The 12,242-nt window shown below is 48.5% G+C and overlaps 1 protein-coding gene across 1 annotated transcript in view; it reads left to right on the forward strand.

Annotated features, from left to right (window-relative positions):
• CCDC158 (coiled-coil domain containing 158) overlaps nucleotides 1-12,214 on the forward strand; it is a 35,159-nt gene extending 22,945 nt beyond the window's left edge. Inside the window, exons 22-23 of the mRNA XM_042026900.1 lie at nucleotides 1,509-1,588; nucleotides 10,507-12,214. The gene's annotated coding sequence lies outside the window, so the exon portion shown is untranslated. The remainder of the gene's footprint in view (nucleotides 1-1,508; nucleotides 1,589-10,506) is intronic.
• Nucleotides 12,215-12,242: the final 28 nt, after the last annotated feature.

Here is a 12,242-nt window from a genome sequence, read left to right on the forward strand (position 1 = left end):
GGGACCCCGCCGGAGCCGCCCCCCGGCGCCGCTTTAAGCCGGGCTCCGGATCGGGGGAGGAGCCGCCCCGCGCCGGGCGGGGCTGGGCTGAGCCGCGCCGTGGAGGCGGTGGAAGGAAGGGCAGGTCAGAAAAAACTCCCAAAGTCAGGGTGGAGAAAGTTTCGAGTCTTCACGCGTGCACGCACCTTTTCTGCCTTCTCTCAGAATTGTTAGGGGTTGCGAGGGACTTCTGGAGATCATCTAGTCCGAGCCCTCTGCCAAGGCAGGGTCACCCAGGGCACGTTTAATTCTAGCAGTGCTGGTGGGCTTAGATGCTTCAGCAGGGGTGTGCTGACAGGGATGGATTTGCTGGTATTGTTAATGCTTGTGCTGGTAAAAATCCTGTCCTGCTCTGGTATCTTTGAGAAATGAGATGAATTCACTACTGATTTTGTAACCTCTTCATCATACTCTAATGACTACAGCTGGATTCTTTAACATGGCCCTGCTTTCCTGGCTTCTATATTATGCTCAGGAAGCTTTTTGGACTACCAGGACTTCAGAGTCCATTAGTGCAGAGGATATTTGATGTTTATTTAAATTTACCTTTATTTTACTACTCTTGAAGTGATGATGTCAGACCTTACTTCAAAACTGAGAGGTTATACAGATAAGTCTTACTAGAAACCTGAGAAATTTAGTAAATGCACATTGGGGCTTTGTATTTTGAATTGGCAGTTCTGGAGTGACAAACTGTGAAAATGTTTATAACACCAAAGATTAACACCAGGGAAGGAGTGAGGGGAGGTGGTTCCACTCGGTTCTGATTGCTGCCTGTTTTTAATCCATTCTCTTTATCTGACCAAAGGTGTGCTCATGACTGGATCTCTAAAGCCCACTGATGAGATTTTGCCCACTATCTCATTAGAAAAGAGAATGGCTAAGTGGATGTCCCAATAAGTCTATTTCCAGTGTGTGAACTTCTTAATCTTTCCGTGTCAGAGCAGCTCTCCCTCAGCTTACCGGGACAGTAAATGTCAATCGAATTTATAGAAGCACAAGTGTGCAGCCTCCATGGGGCAGCTCCCTGGCTGACGTGGAGGAGGGTGGCAGTGCAGAGACACAGAATTCATGATCTAAATATCTTCCCTTTCTTTGCTTACCACAGTAGCTGAGGAACCATCTCCTCCAGCAAAGTGCTGGGCTGGTGCTTAAGTCAAAATATCTATTTTGGTACTTGGCTGTCTGGCATGTGTCCTGGCATGAGCTAAACGTGCACTGCTCACATCTCCTGCTCAGTGACACAGGGGAAGGAAAGACCTGAGCAGGCAGGATGTGCCTGGGCACTTTCTCAGTGACTGAGGGCTTGGGTGCACTCTCTTTTAGCTCTGTCAGTGCTTCAAGGTGCAGCTCAGCCTTGCTGCTTAAAACAGACCCTTGGCTGTAATGAGCTGTGCTAGCTACCGAAACTTTGCAGAGTAGGTGGTATTTTTGCAGTTTACTTACATTCCTTTTTTCCTTCAAAACAGAGCCGGTTCCCTGCTCTGTGCCTGTGCACCACCTTGCTGAGCTGGGATTGCCAGTTAGGGCACCTACACACTGCTGTTCTGTAAGTACTATGTGCACACTGCCATTTAAACTCCCCAGTCACTCCCTGGAGCAGAGCAGACACAACCCATTAATTATTGTAGCATTACACTAAAAGGGCAGCCTTCTGCCTGCCCTCAGCACAGATGGAGGGGTAGTGTTTGGAGCTGCTAACCCCACATTTCTTTCCTTAAGCATATTTGATAAAACAGCTTAGGAAGGAAGAGACATCAAGCAAACACAGCCTAGCAGAGACTATTGCAGGAATCCTTAAGGAAGACTTTATTTTGAAGATACAGAAATGCACAGCATGAAAGGCAGGGTGCTGCTTTAATGAGTAGAGCAGAGGTCTCCCCTGCTTCTGTTCATCTCCATGCTCATTCAGGCCTCTTCTGGTGCCAGACTTTTTCATCCAGTACCTGCAGAAGAAACTAAAGCAAAGCACCCCAATTGCTTTGAGTGCTCAGGGTGACTGTTGTTGCCACAAATCTATTTGGATCATTAGAAAAAGAGGAAGTCACAAAGTTTGTCACAAAGACACAAGCTTGCTGCACAGCCAGGCAGGGAAAGACAGCTCAGTAAGCCACTTTCCCAGATGAGTCCTGCATAGTCCCCAGAGGACCTTTCCCTTTCAGAGGCAGCGTGGATTTGTGTGGATGTAGTGAGTGGTACTCGTGCCTGTAACAGTGATTGCCTCTTCAGGCAGCAGCTGAGTTGTTTGCTTTGCAACTCCTCTTAGGATGCCTAGAATTTATTTGCTATCTCCTGTTTTTTTGAAACAAGGGTCTGGGTGAATACTAAGGTGAAACTCCCGAATTGGTGATCGCTTACCAGGTGTTAGAAGCACGGATGGTGCACAGGGGGGAACTGAGAAGGGTCACTGAGGGCTGAGGTTCCTGTTCTGAAGTGAATGCACGGACCATTGTGGACAGTAACATCCCTTTGGAGGCTTTGGTTCCTTCTCCTCTAGGAATTCTTGAAGTGCTCACATCCTGTAGAACTTGGAGACCTCTGTCTCCTAAGAGGATTTCCAAAGCAGATAAACAGAAATGCTCCAAACCGTAACTGAGATTTTTTTTTTTAAAGCTTTCATCGGAACCAAGCAAGGTGTCTTTACAATAAAGGGACAAGGAAACAAATTCTTCAAGTCTCAGGGACACAATTCTGTTTCTAATTAATTCAGGACTTCAGTTTGTTCTCGCAGTCATTCCTGATGTGGCATTAGTTTGGAGAGCAGTGTTCTGTGAGCAAGGCTCCATTGCACCATTGTTTGCTCAGCAAGTGGGAGAGCATTGGAAAAGTGGGAGAGTATTTGGAAAAGCCACACGTGACTTTGCTGAATTCCCAGCTGGCTGGCCCAAGATCAGGAGCCTCAAGCCTCATGCCTTTGCACATTGCAGAACCAAAACCAAAACAGGAGGGCAAATATTTACTCTCCCAGCTCTGTGGCCAAGGCAGCAGCCAGAGCTGTTGTTGGGAAGCGCTGGCCCATGGGCAGAGTGTCTCAGAGGAACTCTGTTATTCCTTCAGCTGTGCCATCTAGTGTGGTGACGGGGAATCTCCAGTGAGAAATGCCGTGCTCGGCGCAACCCGTGTGCTCCTGTCCCGCTGTGCTGGCTCTGACAGAGGCAGCTGGGGGTGTATTTAGGGAGCTCCTGTGAGCCTGGCCACTGTCTCATCCCCGGGAGAGAATGCTTTTAAAGCCTTGTGTGTGTACGGTGCTTCCTGCACTTCTGCGACAGAACAAAATAGAAATGTGAGTAAGTAAGAAATACAAATCCGGGAGCCCTGTTACTCCCTGTGGGTGTGCTGTGGGGGCAGCTAGAAGTGCCACAGGCAGCTCTATTGCTGGAACAGATGCCAAGTGCTGGTGCTGCAGCAATATGCTTTGGGAGTTACCCCTTGCAGCTACTGCACGGTATAACCATATTCAGCACCACTGATCCTTTCAGTGTGAAGAATTCCTATTCTAGTTTAACTGGAAATGGTCAGGTGTTAAAAGGAGATGGGAAATGGGACAATGTCACATCCCCTTTTCCTGTCTTAACCCTAACCCACAGAGCTTTGGCTAAAGTAGCCTCCCTAGGAGCCAGGTTAAAATCTAAAATTCAGGACTCCGATGCCCTGGAGATTTTCCAGGTATTTGTTTGACACTTTCTGTGTTGGATCCCCACCCAAGCACATAGAAAAATGGGAAGGGCAAAGTATTCATGCACTTTGGAGGAAACTGTGACCCTGACTGGCATTCTGCCCCGTCCCTCTCCCATATTATTTGGAGTATCTCAGCTGTGAACACTGGACACTCTTGTGCAACAATGCACAGCAGTCACCAGGTGGCACAGGAGGAGTATGGCTGGCAGGAAAAGCGCTTCCTCCCAAACAGAGAGATGCTTACTCTCAGTTGCTGTTAACTTCTTGAAGAGTGGTTGGTTAGTAATGAGGACACCCCAGATCCAGACCTGCTTTCCATTATCAGCCGTTAAAATCTGGAAGGCAGCTAAAAGGGACCTCAGGAGTCCACTTGAGGCCTGGTATCATTCTTCTTTAAGAACAGTGACCCAGCCTGGACAGAGATGTCACCTCCCAAGGTCTTACCCAGGCTGAGAAGCACAGAGCGCACAGGTTTTCCATGTATTTTTAAGGACACAGGTTGTGATTCTGAGTTTGCTGTTTTTTCCATATTAGAATGCATTTCATCCTTGCTTAGCTGACTCAAAACATCTAAGAGGTCTGATGCCATTCTTTCCCACCTACCCATAGTCATCTGACTTGGAATTCCTTCTTGGGTTTGAGGTAGAGCTTACTGCTTGCCCTGCCACTCTCTTACTGCATTTCCTGTGCTTTCTCTGGACTTCTGTACTGTGACAGTAGTGTCAATGACAACTTTCCCTATATCCCTTTTCCTCCTAGATTTGTTTCCCATGAGCCATTATTTGCCAGCTTTTTCAGTTTATTAGTCACTCTGTGCAAGTCACACTTTCTATTTTGTTGTTCTTCATTCTCCATTTCCCCAGCTGGTACAGCTGCATTCCAGGTGCCCTTTCATGGTTGGTGCCCGTTGCTTTTTACCTCCTCCCAGGCATAAACCAATGTATAACATATTTGGCTAAATTGTCTCAAGCTCATCTCAGACTTCACTGAAGTTGTGGTACTCAGCAGCTCTTAGAAATTGAACCGTAAATGAGATTTTCCAGCAAAATCCTGCTGACAGCCTCTCTTGGTTGTCTCACATCTTGGAGACATCATGCTTTGACTTCCATGTGGATTCTTTATGTTGTCAGGCTCATAGGAAAATGCAGAATAAAAGACAGGTGAAGTGTGGTATAATTTCACACTCAGGCCAAACCTTTTTAGAAATTCTGAATATGTGTGTTGATGCCCCCATATTGTAGATGCTGCTTTCCTAAAAGCTGCAAGAAAATGGTATTGTTTTATAAATCACATGATTTAATTCCAAGGGGGGTGGGGGGGAGGGTTGTGTTGTTTTCTGTGTTGCCTGGCTGTTTACCATGTGGGGACCCTTGGGAAAGGATTCTCCCAAATGGTCAGTAAGCTGTGATGGTAGTGCTTATCTTCATGACCTGAAGTTTGATTACAGGTCTGGCATCACAGAGTTGCAGGGAGGTGCCTTCACTGGTGGTACATGTTTTTCCTTCCTGAAATAAAAAGCCAGGGATATAAAATAAGGCAGCAGCAGGAATCTCAGGAATCTTTCATGTGCCTTGAAGGGCAGTTTTGCTGCCATCAAATCTGCGCGTCCTGTTCTGACTCTGTTCCCACAAGTTCCTGTTTCCCGGGTTAAGTGTGTGAGGGGGGATGTCACTAGTCACTTAGTCATGTGCTGCTTGGGTCTGATGACAGGAGAAAGCAGAAAGTCCTTTCCCACACAGTCTTGTCAGAGGGCAGGGTGAGCCCTGAGCCAGCACCCCCAGTCACATGCTAGAACCATGGCGGGGGCACTTTTTTGCTTCCCCAAAGTGTTCCCCTTGGTGCCACGGGACACTGCTGACCTACACAAGGTATTGCAGACTGTGCTGAAGCCTAATGGCTCCCATGCTAGGGCCCAGCTCTGCTTTTGGCCTATATTTAAGATATTAAATACTGAGAATTAAGGCTGGCAGGCACCCAAGTGCAACATGGCACTGGGGCTGGAGCCTGGGATCTGGCAAGGAATGGGGACAGAGGAGCTGGCTTCTGGAAGAAGCATGGACCTAGAAATAGCCAAAGGGTGCTGGGTCGCTTGGCTTTGTTGTCAGGCACCGTTTTCCTTCCCTTTCCCCCTCAGTGTTTTTTCCTCAGTGCCTCTTCTGTGCTGAGCAGACGATACAAACAGTTGAAGGCAGCGTTGCTGTCAGCAGCTGTGAGCAGTTGTCCTGGAGGGAGCCTGGCGTCCTGCCCATCCAAACAGTCCCGGGATCTTGTTTACTGCGCTGGGATAAAACCCTGCCACGCACCGGTGCCGGCACATCGTGGGGCCAAAGCTTTGCCTTCAGCAGGAATTTGGAGCCACGAAGTGCTGCAGAGCCTAGCTCTGCACTGCCCTCGGGGGCTGGGAGATACAGGGAAAACAGATCCTAAGGTAGGAGATTCCGTAGCCCTCCTACCAGGATCAGACCCCTAGGATACTCTTCGTTCCTTTAACCGTTTGCACATCATTTCCCTCATCCTTCTACTGACCTGGTTACTTGAGACCACCACCTCTGGCACACTTCCAGGGAAGCTGGTGGGTGGCATGCCCTTAGGCAGTGCTGCCCCACCCGGGATGGGAGCTGAGGGCTGTCCCACACACAGCCTCGTTGTCTGAGCTGGCACAGGAGCTGTTTGTATCCAGGCTGACATACAAAGCATTTGTTTTCCAGTGGCTGCCATTGGCCAGCCGGGGCTAAGGATGATTCATTCTGGGCCTGCCAAGTGTGCATTTAAGTGCAGTGGACACTGGCAGTCAGGGAGAGACTTCCAGCACGAGCCTTTTTGGTCTTTCCTCATCTGTGGCAGCGAGTTTGGTGCACTTTAAGGATGGACACCCCAGGTTTTGTGCATGGGAGGGCTCCAGAGAGTTCGGCTGTGCTGCTCTGGAGCCACTGATGCTGCCTGCTAGAAGATACTTACACTGCAGAATTTTAATTAGAGTTAGTTGATTGCCTGAGTAAATCATAATGTGATGTAGGCTGGCAAGATCATCTAATTGCAGCCTTCAATCCCTATGTTTACTTCAGGAATGGGGGAAGATTTCAGGCTGTGATATAAGACAGTCTCAGAACAAAGCAGACACTGATTGTAGGTTTGCAGCCTCTCCCAAATGCAGTCAGTGGAGACTGTGAAAATCCCTGTCTCTATCTCTCTGTGCAAGACCTCCACTTTTCCTCAGTGAGATTTGTTGAGAGGTGTGTGCATCTAAGCTTTAATGCAGCAGCAGACATTCTAAGGGGCAGAGTCTGCTCTTGAACTCATTCAGATCAGAAAGCAGTTGAGAATGGGCTACAAAAAGATCAAAATGAGACTCCTCGAGAGTCTCTCCTATGGAGCATCCCTCACCTTTGTATGTCAGAGTGGCATTTATGTGGGACAGCACTCTCAGGTGAGGGAAACATGTGCCATTGGTTTGCTCATTTTAAATGTGCTCTCCCTAGTGCAGTTCACTTAAAACGAGGTATAGGTTGAAACTCAGTCAAAGCCCCAAATGAAGCAAATAAATGGAACAGGTCTCTCTTTGTCCCTTCCCTTCAGGAAGGTCTGGGTCAGGGGCTGGAGTGTTCATCCACTGCTCTGGGATTTGGGCCCTGAAGTCCCACTGACAGCTGTAGACTGTAATCCTCCCCTTTTTAGGAGGCATCCACACCATACTATAGGAAAAAAAGTGCATGATCACCATGGATTCTGTTTGAATTAAGAGGTTGTTCATAATGTCTGTCATGTCCAGGGTTAGCAGGAGACGTTTTCAAGGCTGGCGGGTGAAGTCTCTGCTCTGCAGTGTCAGATATTGATGGGGAAGTATGTGACTGATAAAACACCTGACCTGCATGACTAACCTGACTCTGTTATCCACATGTGTCAGAAACCTGCCCGCTCCCTATAGGTCTGCCTAGAGTAAAATCAGAGATACATTTCTGTGGTGATTCGGGCTTTGTTGTCTCCTTGTTTGTAAGGCAAGAGTGAACAAAATCCTGGTCTGGTTTTGCATTTCTCCAGACTTTTCTTTGCCAGGTTCTCCTTTGCTCTACTGCTGGGAACAGCATGGGGTCATATCAGCTGTGCTTTTGGTTCTCCTCCCTGGCTGCTTCCACACTTGCGCTTACCCCTTGGCGTGCAGAGGGTGCTCCCAGTAGTTCAGGGCTGTTTGCAGTGCTCAGCAGCAGCAGAACAAGTAAACCTGGTTCATCCTGGAGCTGCCTCAAGGGCTGTATAGAAAACTGAAGGGTTGGAAAACTGTCAGTCTCTGTGGGCAATGCTCAAGAGGATCAGATCAAGCACTTGAAAAGACAGCGTTCTTCCTCTTGCAATCTGCATTGCAGAAGCTAAAACCTGAGTTAAAGCAGTAAAACTGACAGGAGGAGCTTCACTGATGAGATGGGCTTGGCACTGCAAGCCACGCCCTCAGCAAACCTGTGTAAATTACCCAGACGGTGCCACTTGCCAGAGCCTCCCGTCCGTCCCCGTGCATGTCCTGCAGCTTGCTTGCCTTCCTTTCCCAGCAAGGTCTCTGTTTTACAGCCACTGGTGACATTCTCCCTCCCCAGAAGGTATTTCCTGGTTCAGCAGGGAGGGCTGTAGCACTGCTCTGTGCCAGTGCTGGAAAGGAGGTGTTTTGAATGAGGGGTTCAGGTTTGGGTGAGGGGAGAAATCCTGGTGAAAAGGACAGTGAGGAAAAGGTGGCCTGGGGCGACGCTCAGTCCCATGCAGGTAGCACAGCTTGGCACTCCTGAGTCATGAGGCTCTTGCTGCACAGGCAGATGAGTCAGGGGAGCAGCAAACCCCACCAAAAGCAGCTGATGGGTGTGAGTGGCTGCACTTGCTAATTTTGGTATAGCTCAATTTATGAGGAATATGGTTGTGTGTGTGATTCTAAAATGTGCCACATGGCCTCTATCGCAATTACGACATGCATGTGTGTGTGAGTGGCTTACAATCCACGAGGACTGCGGTTATTTAGCTGGGGAGTGTCAAAAACATGAGTCAGGCCCAAATTTCAGAAGGAAAAGCATTTTTGCTGCTAATCTCATAACAGTTAAAAGTATTTGATTTCCTCAGAATCAAAATTAAATGCTATTGTAGGCAAATGTGCCATCTCCTGAGATGTCACTGTCCCAAATCTGGAAGTCAAGCAGTGTTCTAACCCAAGAGCAAAGGCTGCTCTTACAAAAGCACCAACTTTACTCCCAGCCCTCTCCAAGGTTGCTGATGGACCCAGTAGTTGCAGCATAGCTCTGCCCTACGGTGAACTGCTTTCCTGTCAGCAGTTAATTTGCCTCTGTAGGAAGAATAAATTAAAGCTTGAGACAGTGCAATGTGATCACTACCCACTTACAAACCTTTCAGAAATGTCTGAACTCTCAGCTCAAATCAGGATCTTATAATGAGGTTATGATTTTATTAATTAAGCATAGAGCGCTAGAAACCCACAGTGTGTGTGCATTGTCTGGTGACAAGGATGTGTGGGAGCTGTGCAGGGAAAGTAGGAGGGCAAAGCCTCTGGAAACCTTTTCCTTGTGTGTTACTGATGCACTTGGGTGTTCCTCAAGAGCTGCTCCTCCAAGGCTGGGAGTGTTCTCTGCATGTAAGGCTTGTGCTGCTGTCCTTCTTGGCCCTTGCTGTGGAGCTGCAGCCAGCACAGGCTCTTTGTCAGGACACTGGGGATGGGAAGGACCTGCAGTGTGGCTGGTGTCGAGGCAGACATAACAGCCACACTAGTCATAATCCATGGTCGAGAAAGGTCGAAAGATTTTGTGTTTTCTCTACTGCTATTCTTATACCTCTTCACAGTGGCTGTGGCCTAATTTAAGATTGGCTGCTTAGCAAACAATGCCAAGGCTGTCTAACAAACAGTGACCACTCAGGCAGTAAACAACCAGCTATACAAGCAAAGGTATCCTTGCTGCATGTTATCCACAAGCTCTTCCTTGTACACTCTCAGTGTCCCATAACAAGAACATCTTCCCCTCGTATCCAGAATATTTTCTCTCATTAATCATCTTCTTGGCCTTCTCTGTGGGTTTTACTACAGCTGCAGAATTTCACTGTAATATCCTCATGGGTAAATTCTGACTGGTTTCAGGTCTGACTCTGTGAGATTGTCAGTCCAGCTGTCAGTCTCCTCACTGCAGGTTCCCTGTAATGTGTTTAACATTGTGTGGATGAGCTGGGCAGCCAGGTACCACAGATCCATAGAGGGAAGCAGACTGCAAACATGATGCAGCAGCAGGAGACGAGTGACAAGCCTACCCAAATTGTAGATAAGACAGAAACTGGTGGAGTGTCTGTTAAGTACAGCACTTTTCTAGTTACAGCTGCATTTTCAGTGTTGAGATGAAACTACACTTGGTCCTGGAGAGGCTGTTAGATGTCTCTGTCTGCCCCGAGGTCACAGCTCCTGAAGGACACAGTGCAAGGCCTGGATCCAGTCAGACGTGGTGTGAACAGGTCTGTCAGCAGTGGCAGATGACTAAGTAAGGGCAAGCGCGATTCCTATCTTGGGTGTCAAAGTCCAGAGATCCATGAAGTGCTGTGGATGCACACAGAGACAAGGAACAATACCCCACCCTCCTGTGTGCTGTTCCAGCCCTCTGTTGTGGGCAGCATTCAACATTGACTGAAGAAATGTCTGATAGTTACTAAACCACAGGAGTAGGATGAAGGATTTCTGGGATCTGTTCTGATTTGGCTGATACTGTGCTGTGTAATTTCCTAATTCCTTCCCTGACAAGCTTTTCCTGCCTTACATAGACCCCAAGGAGCCAAGCACCTGGTGTTGTACAAACTGAAGGAGCCACATCACAGCCTCAGTAAGTCTGGCTTTTTATATTAATTAGAGATATTCCCAGTGCACGGGACAGGACAATTTCACCATGTTCATGCTTTCCAGAATGTGGGCCTTGTGTGCTTCTTCTCTCAGTAATATCATCATGGTGCTGGAAAGGGAAGATGTGCCTCTGCTTGTTTCAGGGATCCGTAATTATGACACAGGATTGTGCCTTGAGCCAGCAGCGCACCCACTGCGTTCCCAGGCTGCACTCAGAGGTGGAGCCACTCCTCACGGGAGTGTTTGCAGGGTATGATGGCTGGGGAGCACTTCCTTGGCTTCCAAAGGTAAAATAATTTGCCAAAATAAAGAAAATAATTCACACCGAGAATCTAGAAAATCTGCATGGACAAACGGTGTGGTTCTATGCATCACATGGGTAGATTTTTATGGAAAAATAAACCAAAAAGGTGAATTAAGCAAACACAAAATTCTGCAGGAGTCTTTGCTTGATCTATAAATATTTGTGCCAGGGTTCAGCTAAAATATTTTACAGTGGAAGGGAATGTTTATGGTTTCAGAGAGAGAAATCCTGTGGAAGAGTCTTTCTAAGGGGAGGGTTCTATTGCTGTAGTTAAATTAGCCTTCAAAACCAGATTCTAATTATGTATTCTGGTTCTGGTTTTTGGAGAGATGGTGATGAAACAGGGCTAAGAACACCACTCTGGAATGGGAATCTAAAGGAAAGCAAGCTGCCAGAACAATTTTCTTTATCCTTTTTCCTGCCTGGGTGGAACCACAAAAATTCTGCTTTTCCAAACAACTGTGACATGTGACCTCAGAACCTTTCATAAGCAAAAATATCCGAAAGGGCACATAGTAACATAACACTGTTGCTGCAATCACAGTTTCAGGAAGAAGTATTTATAAGGGAAGATGCTTCAGTCCATCTTAGCAGGAAATCCACCTGATGGGCCACTTGCCCTCTTGCTCAGGAAAGCATTACTTGGATCAGGCTGCTGCTGGCAAGCTGCCGTCCTCGTGGTTGGGAGAGGGAACTGACTCGTGACTTGGGAAACACTGGTGCTGCTGGCAGCCTGCTGATGGGACGTGGGATGGGAGCCCTGTGTCGCAGGGCTTTCCTTCCTCTTGTGCCATAGGAAGGCCGTGGTGGAAAGGGATTGGCAGGACATCTGTCGCTGGGAAAGCCCCTGTTGCAGGTGTCTTTCCCTCCTGCTGGCAGTGATTGGGTGGGAAAGTGAAGCAGTATATCCCACTGGCTTTTAAAAGAGCAGGTACATTGATTTGATTTCTTTTTCAGGAGCGGCTTAACTGTGTTAGTGGCAGGTGAATTTGCAATGAATTGTGGCAGAATCCGCTCCCTGCGATGCTTAATTCAGTCTAGAGGCGCCTCGCGCTCCCTGCAGGTTTCCCCCCAATCATCTTGCTGTGGAATTCCTCCGTTTGTTTTCCAGAACGCCCTTTGGCGCTGCCGACTGCACCGAGCGCGGCGCTCTAGCAGCGCCATCCCCAGCGCGCAGCAGGATTCCGGCTGTGCCAGGAATCCCTGCGGGCAGGAAGCACCCCCCGTTCCTTTGGGAAGCGCAGTGCCGGCCCCAGTGAGCCGGGACAGCACCCCCGGAGGAGCCGCGGTCCCTGCGGCGCCGAGGGGCGGCGGCGGCTCCTCCCGGCGCGGCGGGCGGGGCCCGCAGTGCGCCCG

Source organism: Corvus kubaryi, unplaced genomic scaffold, assembly GCF_017639235.1.
Source record: "Corvus kubaryi isolate FWS band 111438036 unplaced genomic scaffold, C.kubaryi_AGA036_p1.0 37292, whole genome shotgun sequence".
NCBI lineage: Eukaryota > Metazoa > Chordata > Aves > Passeriformes > Corvidae > Corvus > Corvus kubaryi.